Source organism: Eurosta solidaginis, unplaced genomic scaffold (genome assembly GCF_040869045.1).
Source record: "Eurosta solidaginis isolate ZX-2024a unplaced genomic scaffold, ASM4086904v1 ctg00001056.1, whole genome shotgun sequence".
Lineage (NCBI taxonomy): Eukaryota > Metazoa > Arthropoda > Insecta > Diptera > Tephritidae > Eurosta > Eurosta solidaginis.
Genome location: NW_027136899.1, coordinates 227,445 through 243,335, shown reverse-complemented (window position 1 = coordinate 243,335; position 15,891 = coordinate 227,445).

Sequence of the window (15,891 nt, the reverse complement as noted above, 5' to 3'; positions counted from 1 at the left end):
AAATCACCAACTTCAAAAATCTCCGGACACAGATAAAATTTTTCTGGTAAAAGTCTAGTTGAGGGGTCGACTGCTAGTACGCGTAAAAAATATCGGGAGAAGTGTCAGAAGACGCGTATTGACCTCGAAAACAATACTCCGAAGGCGGAAAAGAAAAATTGTATCTCTGTCCGGAGATATTTGCAGTTGAAGTTGGCGATTTTCATGTGGTTGTTGTTGTACCCACAAAAAAAAATATAATAATAATAATTACACAATACAGGGAGTTGATTAAACAAGTAAGGAAGTCTAAGTTCGGGTGAAACCGAACATTACATACACAGCTTTACACTTGAAATGCTATTGTTGTTTGTTTTGTGTACTTAATAGTGTTACAAGGCTGCTTATTAATACATATACATATGGTTCTATTCTGAACTAATTTTCGTTTAAATGAAGCAAAGAGGATACAAAGGCTAACACCGATGACCTTGAGCGGGTAATAATGCAGTTTTCCTTCAGATATGGGGATTTTCCTACTGTTTATTTTAAAATAAAGATATAACAGAACAATAAACATAAACACACAAGTGCCGTTGTACTAAAAAGCGTTATTACAAAAAAAGGGATGGTAGGGGCGGTGCGAAGGTTCCGATCGTGGAGGGGTGAATCTTACTGGTATGCCGACTGATCTCGAAAAATGCCGAATCTTTGTATAGTAATAATAATGGATTAAAAATGAATTCAGGTGAGTGTGTATCCGAGGGTACTTAAGAATTTTAGCGTATTTGGAAAACTAAAAGGCCTCTTACACGATATTTATTTGTTATATGTCACTTTTTACGTATGAAAAGCAACATACCGTGTAAACGCAAAATAAATTTTCTTTTGTACAAGTCAGGAAACTTCACATACGAAATAGAAACGTTTCTATTTTTATCTGACACATAACTAGAATATGCTGTTCTTTAATTTGTGGACTTAATTTTTTTTTGGATTTATTTATTTATTGGGAGAAAGAAAGCAGTCAAACTGAACTGCTAAAATCGTTGGAAGTCATAAGACATTACGTGAGTGTAGAAAAAGTGGCAGTATAAAATGTTTGAAGAAGATAAAACAAAGTAATTTCAATGGGCGCTTATGTTCAGCGAAGAAATCTGATTGTTCTTTATTCAGAAATACTTTCTCTTTTATAGTAAAATGACTTACAATACTATTACAATATTTGCATACAATACTTACACACTAAGAATAACTACATTCTATTTCTATATACCAAGTCAGCAAAATATTCATATTACTTAACTATGTAATAATATTTGGGCAGTCGCATTGACAAACCGACGCTGTCGATCAATCATGCTGATCGATACGTGAGCTGGTCAGTGTGACGCATACGGGTTAAACAACTGTAAACGGATACGGCTTCACGCTGGGTTCAATATAACTTATCTATGCCGCTATGACTATGACGCTATGAGTTATTTGCGTGTGGTCGAAAGTGAAATTTGGTTGTGCATTACAAACTAGACTCATTCTGGCATTTACATAAATACAAATACCTTGTCTTGTGGTAATGCCACAGCAGGTAAGATGTACAAACCATATCGTGTACAAAAACCTTAAATAAACATGAAACAATTTCTGACAAAATCGCAATATGTTACCGAATGAATTAAAAATTACAGTGATTGTTTACTCTTCTTTTATTTTCGTCATATAAAATGTTTTACAAAATTAAATACATACTAAAAAGATACCATTTTCACAAGAATCAAAATAATTTTAGAAAGAAAATTTTTTCACGAGAAATGGAAGAATTAAATTCAAATTTTGACTCTGCGATGTTTTAGTAAGGACCATTTTTGAAAAACTTCACAAAGGTCAATTTCATGTACTTTATCTTTTGAAGAGAAGAGTAGCATCAACGAATTTAAACGATCATCTCCCATTGTTGTGTGCAAATGGTCGAAAACTATTTTCAATTTACTGAAGGAACGTTCACACGATGCTGACGTCAAAGGAACAGTCAAAATATAACGAACCAGTTTGTATGCTAAGGGGGTAATTCGTTTTAACTTCGATGCTACCGTGGAAATATCTTCGAACGATTTACAACCTTGACAACAGTCAAAAAGATTTTGTAACTCACAAAGCAAACATTCGATATCTTCCTTGAAGAATCCGGGTTCCAATTGTACAATAGAGTTTATTAAATCCATCGTAAAATTGTTTCTGTCTGCTGGAATTCTAAACATTTCCTGAATGGGTTTGAACGTTGACAAACTTTCTTGTAACTTTTCTTGGATGCAACTTGTGAAAACTTGAAGGACAATTTTAAATTCTTTTCTATAAAATGTTTCAAATTAGACAATTGTAGCAGATTCCAGATTTTCGAAAAATTTTTTTGGCACACGTCGCGTTCTGTGATGCTTTGAAAAGTCCTTTTCGGGGCTTATCTGCCACTTTCGAGCAAAGGAAACCGAACTCGCAATTAAATCGTTAATTTGAATATCATCGTTCATCTGCTGAAATGACGCTGATGTGCTTTGAATCAACAATAATGCATCGATGATGTTTAATTCTTCAGCTTCCAAACTTTCTGTCAAATTTTTAACTTTGAACATTACATTTTTGCAAAAAAATAAAGAGCTTATAAAATCGAAATCCAAAAATTTTTTTAACAAGCCTGAAGCTAGCGTACGTGAATTGCTGTCAACATTTTCGGAATCTTTCTTTCTAATTTCAAGAGCATGAATGATGCCTTCGAAAGAAATCCATACAGCTTTGACTGTTTCTGCCCGAGCAGTCCATCGTGTTTTTTACAAATTCTTCAACTGCAATGAATTTTCAATATTACGTAACTCTTCACGCAAACTCATGAAACGTTTCGTACTTCCAGAAGAAAAAAAACGTACAAAGCTTCTAAAACATTGAAAAATTATTTAATCAAACAGCTTGCATTGCATTATGCTTCTACAAATATGTTGATTCTATGAGCATGACATGGAATATAGGGAACACGTTTTTCACATTTTTCCGATAATTTTTGCTGCCTGCCTTTAAACTTTCCAGACATGTTTTTTGCAAAATCATACGATTGAAAAACAATGTTTTTTGTGGAAATTCCCATCGAATGAAGAGTTGTAACAATTTTTCCTGATTTTTTAGTCTGGATATTATCCATCTTCAAAACCCCTTCAACAGGTACAATTCCTTTATTTGTTTGATGCGCATACCGAATATTGACAGCTAATCGATCTTGATGTGACACGTCTGGAATAGTATCAGCCATGACAGAAAATATCCCCGCTTGGTTAACTTCGTTGACGATGGCCTTTTCAGTTCCATTCCCTAATAAATCGATGAATTCATTTTGAGTCACGTTACTGAGGTAAGCTATATGATGTGGTCTTTTGGAGGTTTCATCCAACCATTTTTTAACCAGTGCACAATGCCGGGAAATTAAATTAACAATCTGTTGAAAATTTCCATCATTGTTTACTGGTGAATCTTTGTGACCACGTAAAGCGAGACCTTGCCTTCCGAGAGTCCTCGCAACATCGAATAAAACCCGAAAGTCCTTTGAATGATACTCTTTTTCTTGTACTGCTTTAATTTTGTTGTCCCTGATGGATCTATCTATTAATATATCAACATGGACCCAGCTGCATCACGCTGGAACCCGCTTTGAAAAAATCCAAATTTTTTTTGTGATTTCTATAACTACAAACGATGCAATTGATTGTAGTGAAATTCATTTTTTTGTAGTTCTTATAGTTACTCCGAAAATATAATACATTGTGCGGAAACCAAGCAATTTAAGCAAATTTGGTTTTTTTCTTTTTGAAATACGTCTTAAATCGTTTGTAGTTTTTCATACGAAAAATAAATTTTTTTTTGGTCCACAGGTTTCGGAGATATCGCTAACGCATCTCAAAAAAACCAAGAACGGAGCAATTTGGAAGCACTAAAAGTACTTTTCCTATAACTACAAACGATGAAATTGATTGTAGTGAAATTCATTTTTTTGTAGTTTTTATAGTTACTCCGAAAATATAATACATTGTGCGGAAACCAAGCAATTTAAGGAAATTTGGGTTTTTTCTTTTTGAAATACGTTTTAAATCGTTTGTAGTTTTTCATACGAAAAAAAATTTTTTTTTTCGTCGACAGGTTTCGGAGATATCGCTAACGCATCTCAAAAAAACAAAGAACGCAGCAATTTGGAAGCACTAAAAGTACTTTTCCTATAACTACAAACGATGAAATTGATTGTAGTGAAATTCATTTTTTTGTAGTTTTTATAGTTACTCCGAAAATATAATACATTGTGCGGAAACCAAGCAATTTAAGGAAATTTGGGTTTTTTCTTTTTGAAATACGTTTTAAATCGTTTGTAGTTTTTCATACGAAAAAAAATTTTTTTTTTGGTCGACAGGTTTCGGAGATATCGCTAACGCATCTCAAAAAAACAAAGAACGCAGCAATTTGGAAGCACTAAAAGTACTTTTCCTATAACTACAAACGATGAAATTGATTGTAGTGAAATTCATTTTTTTGTAGTTTTTATAGTTACTCCGAAAATATAATACATTGTGCGGAAACCAAGCAATTTAAGGAAATTTGGGTTTTTTCTTTTTGAAATACGTTTTAAATCGTTTGTAGTTTTTCATACGAAAAAAATTTTTTTTTTGGTCGACAGGTTTCGGAGATATCGCTAACGCATCTCAAAAAAACAAAGAACGCAGCAATTTGGAAGCACTAAAAGTACTTTTCCTATAACTACAAACGATGAAATTGATTGTAGTGAAATTCATTTTTTTGTAGTTTTTATAGTTACTCCGAAAATATAATACATTGTGCGGAAACCAAGCAATTTAAGGAAATTTGGGTTTTTTCTTTTTGAAATACGTTTTAAATCGTTTGTAGTTTTTCATACGAAACAAAATTTTTTTTTGGTCCACAGGTTTCGGAGATATCGCTAACGCATCTCAAAAAAAACAAGAACGCAGCCATTTGGAAGCACCAAAAGTACTTTTCCTATAACTGCAAACGATGAAATTGATTGTAGTTCTTATAGTTACTCAGAAAATATAATACATTGTGCGGAAACCAAGCAATTTAAGTAAATTTGGTTTTTTTGTTTTTGAAATACTTTTTGAATCGTTTGTAGTTTTTCATAGGAAAAAAAATTTTTTTTTTGGTCCATAGGTTTCGGAGATATCGGTAACGCATCTCAAAAAAACCAAGAACGCAGCAATTTGGAAGCACTAAAAGTACTTTTCCTATAACTACAAACGATGAAATTGATTGTAGTGAAATTCATTTTTTTGTAGTTCTTATAGTTACTCCGAAAATATAATACATTGTGCGGAAACCAAGCAATTTAAGTAAATTTGGTTTTTTTGTTTTTGAAATACGTTTTAAATCGTTTGTAGTTTTTCATACGAAAAAAAATTTTTTTTTTTGGTCCACAGGTTTCGGAGATATCGCTAACGCATCTCAAAAAAACCAAGAACGCAGCAATTTGGAAGCACTAAAAGTACTTATCCTATAACTACAAACGATGAAATTGATTGTAGTGAAATTCATTTTTTTGTAGTTTTTATAGTTACTCCGAAAATATATTACATATATATTATATCTCCGAAACCTGTGGACCAAAAAAAAAATTTTTTTTTCGTATGAAAAACTACAAACGATTTAAAACGTATTTCAAAAACAAAAAAAACCAAATTTACTTAAATTGCTTGGTTTCCGCACAATGTATTATATTTTCGGAGTAACTATAAGAACTACAAAAAAATGAAGTTCATCACAATCAATTTCATCGTTTGTAGTTATAGAAAAAGTACTTTTAGTGCTTCCAAATTGCTGCGTTCTTGGTTTTTTTGAGATGCGTTAGCGATATCTCCGAAACGGATGGACCAAAAAAAAAAATTTTTTTTTCCTTTGAAAAACTACAAACGATTTAAAACATATTTCAGAAAGAAAAAACCCAAATTTGCTTAAATTGCTTGGTTTCCGCACAATGTATTATATTTTCGGAGTAACTATAAGAACTACAAAAAAATGAATTTCACTACAATCAATTTCATCGTTTGTAGTTATAGGAAAAGTACTTTTAGTGCTTCCAAATTGTTGCGTTCTTGGTTTTTTTGAGATGCGTTAGCGATATCTCCGAAACCTGTGGACCAAAAAAAAAAAATGTTTTTCGTATGAAAAACTACAAACGATTTAAAACGTATTTCAAAAACAAAAAAACCAAATTTACTTAAATTGCTTGGTTTCCGCACAATGTATTATATTTTCTGAGTAACTATAAGAACTACAATCAATTTCATCGTTTGCAGTTATAGGAAAAGTACTTTTGGTGCTTCCAAATGGCTGCGTTCTTGTTTTTTTTGAGATGCGTTAGCGATATCTCCGAAACCTGTGGACCAAAAAAAAATTTTGTTTCGTATGAAAAACTACAAACGATTTAAAACGTATTTCAAAAAGAAAAAAAAAACAAATTTACTTAAATTGCTTGGTTTCCGCAGAATGTATTATATTATCGGAGTAACTATAAAAACTACAAACAAATTTATTTCACTACAATTAATTTCATCATTTGTAGTTTGATAAGCCAAGTCAAAGAGCACTTGACTAGCATCAATTCCACCCTTAAATACGTATGTGCATATGTACACAGAAGCCTGTGCCTGTCGATCAGCTTTTGAGCATTGTATCATTGAATATATATGTATGAAACTATGAACCAAATTAGAAATGTACATACATACATATTCAATAATACTCCAAAGTAAAGGCAGATATAAATAAATACTTTGGTCGCTTTGATGCTGTGGCAGCGTCTTGAGATAAGAAGAAAAAAACTTGCCGCTTGCTACGTTCTAAAGCGACCAAAGACTTTATGTAAATCCGCGTATACAGACATATATATATGCATATGAATGCTCGTAGCAATTAGCCAACGAAATAAAATAGGCACGAGCCAAATTATGTGTCGTCGGTGGTTAAAAGTGTTGCCGTTTGCAGCTTTAATCAACTGACAGCTAAAAGGCGAATTTATTATTAATACTAAAATAAAGGAATTTATTGCTCTTTTGCGACATAATGTTATTTTTTTTGGCAAAATTACTTTAATTCATTTCGCCCCTCCCATTTATTACTTTTTATCTATGAAAATAGTGTAAAATTCTTACTTTGTACTGACATGTGATAAACAAGTCAGCATATACAATATGACGTCACAGTGCGAATTCGGGCCAGAAACGGGTAAAACTCGACTTTTATGTATTAACTGCAACACAGCTGCTGAAAACTTGGTTGTTCGACTGCGCGAACAATTTTTCGACAGAATAAGGTCAGGTTTTTCAAATAGCAAATTAAAATTTCCATAAGCTCTGCCAACTCGGCAATTCGGCATATTGGAAAATTATTTGCAAAAATGTATATGAACAATGCATGAAAATTTTTAGATTATATTGCTAATACGTTACTGGGCATTTATTGGGCAATATACTCGCATCTTTATTTGCATTTTTTACTACCATATTATTACTTCGATTAGGGATTGGTATTATTTCATAGGAAAAGTGCCTAGTTTTGGAAGTAGTTATGCGCGTTATAATGAAAGCCCTCAATATGCATCGAAGTTGGTATTTATAAAATCACAAACATTTTTCTTTTGACGATTTTATCAAATGCCATATTGCCAAATTGCATCACCAATTTGGACAACTTAAGAAGAAGCATTATGAATGAAAAAGAGGAAGCTAGTTTTCAGGATTTTGTGATTTACATTTGAACATACATATGTATGTATGTACACATGCTTGTGCGTAAGAATAATTTTTGTTGGAAGTGGTTGGTTGAATAGAAGTTTGTTTTTTTTTTTTTGAACATGTGAATGTACAAACATAAATATGTTCGCTTATGCTTGGATATATTGGTATCAATGAGGTGGGTGTGAAGTGGAGTGAAGTGGGGTGTTGGTTGATCTTTAGTTTAAGAATATACATATGTATGTGTTTGCATATATATCTAAGTTTGTTTATACGCTACGATCGTCATAGCAGATACATTACCATGTTCATACACTTCTTAGCTTACATATAAGCATACATACATATGTATGTACGTACATTTGCTTGAGCGTAAGAATAATTTTTGTTAGAAGGGGTATGCTGAAATGAAGTTTGTTTTATTTTTGAACATATGAATTGTAAGCAACAATATTTACTTGCACATTCAAAAACTTTAATATGCTTGTAATTTAAATCGAGAGAATTATTCAAAGAACCCATTTGCTGTGCAAAAATCATTGTTTGGAATACCCAACCGGGTGTATTCGGGTTTCCCAATTTTGCAATGTATTATATTTTCGTAGTAACTATAAGAACTACAAAAAATGAATTTCACTACAATCAATTTCATCGTTTGTAGTTATAGGAAAAGTACTTTTAGTGCTTCCAAATTGCTGCGTTCTTGGTTTTTCTGAGATGCGTTAGCGATATCTCCGAAACCTGTGGACCAAAAAAAAAATTTTTTTTCGTATGAAAAACTACAAACGATTTAAAACGTATTTCAAAAACAAAAAAACCAAATTAACTTAAATTGCTTGGTTTCCGCACAATGTATTATATTTTCGGAGTAACTATAAAAACTACAAAAAAATGAATTTCACTACAATCAATTTCATCGTTTGTAGTTATAGGAAAAGTACTTTTAGTGCTTCCAAATTGCTGCGTTCTTGGTTTTTTTGAGATGCGTTAGCGATATCTCCGAAACCTGTGGACCAAAAAAAAATTTATTTTTCGTATGAAAAACTACAAACGATTTAAAACGTATTTCAAAAAGAAAAAAACCAAATTTGCTTAAATTGCTTGGTTTCCGCACAATGTATTATATTTTCGGAGTAACTATAAAAACTACAAAAAAATGAATTTCACTACAATCAATTTCATCGTTTGTAGTTATAGGAAAAGTACTTTTAGTGCTTCCAAATTGCTCCGTTCTTGGTTTTTTTGAGATACGTTAGCGATATCTCCGAAACGTATGGACCAAAAAAAAAATTTTTTTTCCTATGAAAAACTACAAACGATTTAAAACGTATTTCAAAAGAAAAAACCCAAATTTGCTTAAATTGCTTGGTTTCCGCACAATGTTTTATATTTTCGGAGTAACTATAAGAACTACAAAAAAATGAATTTCACTACAATCAATTTCATCGTTTGTAGTTATAGGATAAGTACTTTTAGTGCTTCCAAATTGCTGCGTTCTTGGTTTTTTTGAGATGCGTTAGCGATATCTCCGAAACCTGTGGACCAAAAAAAAAAATTTTTTTTCGTATGAAAAACTACAAACGATTTAAAACGTATTTCAAAAACAAAAAAACCAAATTTACTTAAATTGCTTGGTTTCCGCACAATGTATTATATTTTCGGAGTAACTATAAGAACTACAAAAAAATGAATTTCACTACAATCAATTTCATCGTTTGTAGTTATAGGAAAAGTACTTTTAGTGCTTCCAAATTGCTGCGTTCTTGGTTTTTTTGAGATGCGTTACCGATATCTCCGAAACCTATGGACCAAAAAAAAAATTTTTTTTCCTATGAAAAACTACAAACGATTCAAAAAGTATTTCAAAAACAAAAAAACCAAATTTACTTAAATTGCTTGGTTTCCGCACAATGTATTATATTTTCGGAGTAACTATAAGAACTACAAAAAAATGAATTTCACTACAATCAATTTCATCGTTTGTAGTTATAGGAAAAGTACTTTTAGTGCTTCCAAATTGCTGCGTTCTTGGTTTTTTGAGATGCGTTAGCGATATCTCCGAAACCTGTCCACCAAAAAAAAAAATTTTTTTACGTATGAAAAACTACAAACGATTTAAAACGTATTTCAAAAAGAAAAAACCCAAATTTCCTTAAATTGCTTGGTTTCCGCACAATGTATTATATTTTCGGAGTAACTATAAAAACTACAAAAAAATGAATTTCACTACAATCAATTTCATCGTTTGTAGTTATAGGAAAAGTACTTTTAGTGCTTCCAAATTGCTGCGTTCTTGGTTGTTTTGAGATGCGTTAACGATATCTCCGAAACCTGTGGACCAAAAAAAAATTTATTTTTCGTATGAAAAACTACAAACGATTTAAAACGTATTTCAAAAAGAAAAAAACCAAATTTGCTTAAATTGCTTGGTTTCCGCACAATGTATTATATTTTCGGAGTAACTATAAGAACTACAAAAAAATGAATTTCACTACAATCAATTTCATCGTTTGTAGTTATAGGAAAAGTACTTTTAGTGCTTCCAAATTGCTGCGTTCTTGGTTTTTTTGATATGCGTTAGCGATATCTACGAAACCTGTCGACAAAAAAAAAAATTTGTTTTCGTATGAAAAACTACAAACGATTTAAAACGTATTTCAAAAAGAAAAAACCCAAATTTCCTTAAATTGCTTGGTTTCCGCACAATGTATTACATTTTCGGAGTAACTATAAAAACTACAAAAAAATGAATTTCACTACAATCAATTTCATCGTTTGTAGTTATAGGAAGAGTACTTTTAGTGCTTCCAAATTGCTGCGTTCTTGGTTTTTTTGAGATGCGTTAGCGATATCTCCGAAACCTGTCGACAAAAAAAAATTTTTTTTCGTATGAAAAACTACAAACGATTTAAAACGTATTTCAAAAAGAAAAAACCCAAATTTCCTTAAATTGCTTGGTTTCCGCACAATGTATTATATTTTCGGAGTAACTATAAAAACTACAAAAAAATGAATTTCACTACAATCAATTTCATCGTTTGTAGTTATAGGAAAAGTACTTTTAGTGCTTCCAAATTGCTGCGTTCTTGGTTTTTTTGAGATGCGTTAGCGATATCTCCGAAACCTGTGGACCAAAAAAAAATTTATTTTTCGAATGAAAAACTACAAACGATTTAAAACGTATTTCAGAAAGAAAAAAACCAAATTTGCTTAAATTGCTTGGTTTCCGCACAATGTATTATATTTTCGGAGTAACTATAAGAACTACAAAAAAATGAATTTCACTACAATCAATTTCATCGTTTGTAGTTATAGGAAAAGTACTTTTAGTGCTTCCAAATTGCTGCGTTCTTGGTTTTTTTGAGATGCGTTAGCGATATCTCCGAAACCTGTCCACCAAAAAAAAAAATTTTTTTTCGTATGAAAAACTACAAACGATTTAAAACGTATTTCAAAAAGAAAAAACCCAAATTTCCTTAAATTGCTTGGTTTCCGCACAATGTATTATATTTTCGGAGTAACTATAAAAACTACAAAAAAATGAATTTCACTACAATCAATTTCATCGTTTGTAGTTATAGGAAAAGTACTTTTAGTGCTTCCAAATTGCTGCGTTCTTGGTTTTTTTGAGATGCGTTAGCGATATCTCCGAAACCTGTGGACCAAAAAAAAATTTATTTTTCGTATGAAAAACTACAAACGATTTAAAACGTATTTCAAAAAGAAAAAAACCAAATTTGCTTAAATTGCTTGGTTTCCGCACAATGTATTATATTTTCGGAGTAACTATAAGAACTACAAAAAAATGAATTTCACTACAATCAATTGCATCGTTTGTAGTTATAGAAATCACAAAAAAAATTTAGATTTTTCCAAAGCGGGTTCCAGCGTGATGCAGCTCATGGACCCCTTCGTTGATAAAATTGGAATAATCACTTAGAGCTGCGTTGTGAGATTCGGAAGTGAAGTGCTGAAGTAGTTTCCCTTTTTTATCTTGACCACGACTTTTCATTTTATGCCACTAGTGGACTCCTACTGATACCAATTCTGAACTAGCATTACATCTCCCTGGCCCTTCAGGAAATAAAATGCAAGCAAAACGAAAAGCTGCATCTTTATGGGGACTATATTCCAAAAAAGAAAATTTTTCATACCAAACTGTATTAAATCGACGTTGTTTGTTAGTGGGAATATCTGTATTGGTCGGATAAATGTCAAGTTTCGGTTGATATGGACCGAGAGAACTCAAATATTTACGTTCATTACTGGATGATATTTTATTTCGTCGACCGTGGTCATGATCGATTAGAACGTCATTCCCAATAGTCAAATTGAAATTTGTAGACGACAGCTTTTCATTTTCCTTTTTTGCAAATAGCAATAGCTCACCACTTTCTTTGTTGATGTTTGTTAAACAGTCGATCACATCGACGAACAATGCTTTTAAATTCGGCACTGCTTCGTCATTTACTCTACTTAGAACGTCATTCGTTCGTTCAAAATTCTTTAGGAATTCAGCAACCTTGCCGGAAATATCTACCCAATTGCAATTTTTCTCATCTTGTTCTGATAGTAATGTTGATGGGAGTTCTGGTGTTCCTTGTGGCGACATTGACGATTGTAAATGAAGCAAATCTGGGGACGGTAGTTATGGCGGTATTGATGAAGATGATACAGGTGGATCATCGCTCGATGGATATTAGTCTGCAGCGAGGGAACTGGAGATATAATGGTTGAGCGTTCAGTGATTTGAAGTGCACCTTTTGAATGTGATTCTGAGGTAACTTCTTGTGTATCAGAATGAATGGGATCAGCATTCTTCGCTTTCGGTGATGGAGTTGAAGAATGTCCAAACGACGATACCTGACGTTCTCGTTTAGAAGCCTCAAATGGATTTATTGGAGCTCCGACATGTTTGACTCTGACGTATTGACCATTATGTTTGTATTTTTCATGACGCGATTTGTAGTCATCGTCAAATTGATTTCCGCATTCTTCGCATTCTACTTTTATTCTCTTTCGCGGCGGTTGCTTGGACATTTTATATATATATATATATATTTATATATATATATATTAGAAAATGTCCAACCAATTTTTCTCACTTTTCAATTTAATGTGAAACACTTCGAACTAAGTGCAGGGATACTCCAAATGAAATCAACCAGGGCTAAACCCCAATCTTCTTTATTGTTTCTCGGAGTTTTGCGTAAACAAAATAGACTTTCATATATTATTAGAAGCGACAAAACGTCTTCTTTTCAGGGACGTCAAACTGTTTTTCATACAGCAACCAAAAATAAAGTTATGGGCCAATATATGCCTTCAGGGGGTTTGGCCCCTAAATCCAGATTTCGGGGGTTTATTGGAAATTCTGAGTATGCAGTTTTTGTATGTCGGACTAGACCTACAACGTGAGGTATGTCTCGCAAATATTACTTTTTTAGTGTCACACAGAGTTATTGATTTGGTTTTGCCTTGTTACTAGCACTACCGAATTTGGAGCTATTTTAAATTTTAAGCCTTTTTTAGGTCACTTACCATCAAATACCCACGAATTTTATTTCGGGAATATAATAGTATGTTTTATTTTCTTTAAAACGAGACCTCTTTGAGTTTTGTTTTGGAAACTTAGAAAAAGTTATTAGCATTCATAAAAAAGACTATACTGAGAAAAAGAAACCTAAAATATCAACTTTAAAGGGTGAAAAAACATATTTTAACAATACTTACGCTACTTTCAACGTGATATTAGGAATTTTGGTGAAATTTCACATCAGAGCTGTAAGTTTGATAGCTTTAACTTAAACAACAACTTCACAATGGGCTTTTTACTGAAAAATACCTTGCGCCATTGAATTTAGAAAAAATAAATCGGCCGAAAACATAAAATTTTATAAAATTCATAAAAATGGAACTAAAGTGAATTTGACAAAACTAAAAAATACGGGTTGTTATATTTGTCCATATATGTTGTAAAAAAATTTCATGAAAATCGGAAGAGGTGGGGTGTAAAATGTCAATACATTGGTTGATTTCATTTGAAGTATCCCTGCATTTAACACTCGAAAGTGTATTTCAGCGCATTGTATTGATTCAGGATATTAGTACTTAGTCGGACATAATCGAAAAGCTTGTGAATGACTTTCGAATAATTGTGTATTTCATATGAGTCAAATATTCAAAAAATCATATTTTCGAAAACAATCGTAAAAAAATACATGTCGAATATTTTTGGACAAAGAGTCGAAAAAAATTATTTCGAGCCCTAACCGCCATTTCGGTGTAACCAACAAAGATATGAAAATCCGTTTTTGACAGATATTGGTAATTCTGTTTGTTTTAAACTACCTCAAAAAATTTCACAACCGTAATAAGTTCCTTTACAAAGATAACCAAAGCAGTTTTGCATCAAATTTTTAAAAAAATGTAATCTTAAAAACGTTCACATGTAAAATTTTATTTTTGTTGGTTACACTAAAATTGTTGATAGGGCTCGATTTAATTGAAATGTATTTTCCAAGTGTAAAATCGCCGTCGAAGGACCAGTATATGGTGTGAAATTCGTGAAGCGTCCCACTGCATTTTCGATTTTTTTTGTGCAAGCTTGTTTTCATTCAAATATAGCTCATGTAATACACGCTTCAAGAAGATATGCAATTAATACTTCTGGCCTGAACTGAAAATAAATACTAAACAAATTTTATCGAAAAATGTTAGTAACAATTTTACAAAATAAGAAAATATTCATTTTTTTTTTCAAGTTTGATCTCTTTTTTAAATTTTTGTTTTATTCTTAAATAAAAGCTCGGTTCTTTTCTTTAAAACGATACCTATCTTGTTATGGTTCCCGCAAATTTCTTTAATAAATTTTTATTTTAAATGAAGATGTACGGCTAAAATTCATCCATAAATTGACATTATATTAAAAATTATTAAAGAAATTTTCGCGCACCATAACAAGATGGGTATCTATCTATTTAAAGGAAAAGATTTAAGTTTTCATTTGAGAATAAAAAAATTATTAAAAATGTTAAACTTAAAAAAAAAATTAAGAACTTTTTTTTGCAAAATTTTCAATGACATTTTTCTAATTTCTTTTTCAAATATTATCTTTAGGAAGAACGTACAAAATACTTTTGATATCGTTTTTGCATTTCTTCTTAGAACGTCGATTACATGACAACAATTTGAAAATTCAAACGTTTTTATCTCGGTAACTATAAAATATTTAACCCCGTCCTTTAGTGAAATTAACACAACTATATTGTTACGAATATTAGCAAAACTAAGGGGTGCTGCCAACTCTAAGCCGATGCTAAACAGTGATATCATGCACATCCATAGATCAATCATTATGTATCTACTACATAAACGAATCAATAATTGCGTCTACACATATGTACATATACGAGCAGCGGAGAAACAATGCACAAACACATGCATATATCTTATCTGAGTTGTCACAAAATAGGGCAATAATTTGTGCAAGTATTACTCAAATGAGAAATTATACATCTGTAGTTGTAGCTGAGAAATTTATTACTAAGTAAAATTCTGGAAGCGCCTAGAAGATGCCACGAAGAAATCACAGAGTATAAAAGCATCAGCGGGTAGAGGCGCTATGGGCAAGTTTCGATTCAGACGCTATAGCAATATTGTTTTGATAGTAGAGTTTCATTTGAGCTATCAATCAGTTTGGTTATTAAGCCAGCTAGTTGCAAAGTATAAGTGTTATTGTGGAGTTATTTATTCAACAGTTTAGCGATACGAACTTAGCAAAAGGGCAAATGAGAGGATTTGCAGTAAATTCGTTACAATATACATAATTGACCACTCTCACCAATTTTTATTCAATTCCATACTTTGCCCCATATGAATGTGGAGATTCTTACCTTTTCGCCACTATATCACTGTATTCCACTGTAATGCAAACTAAAAATATTTGAATTTGTCGGTAACCATCGTAGCGACGCGAAAGGGTTGCGCAATCGATCAATCAGCGATGTAATTAAGCGTAGCTGGTTATTGAATGTAAAGTTCGACAAACAGGTGTCGCCGCTATTACCATCTACAGTCGACTCGCTAATATTATTATACATAAATAATATACGAAATG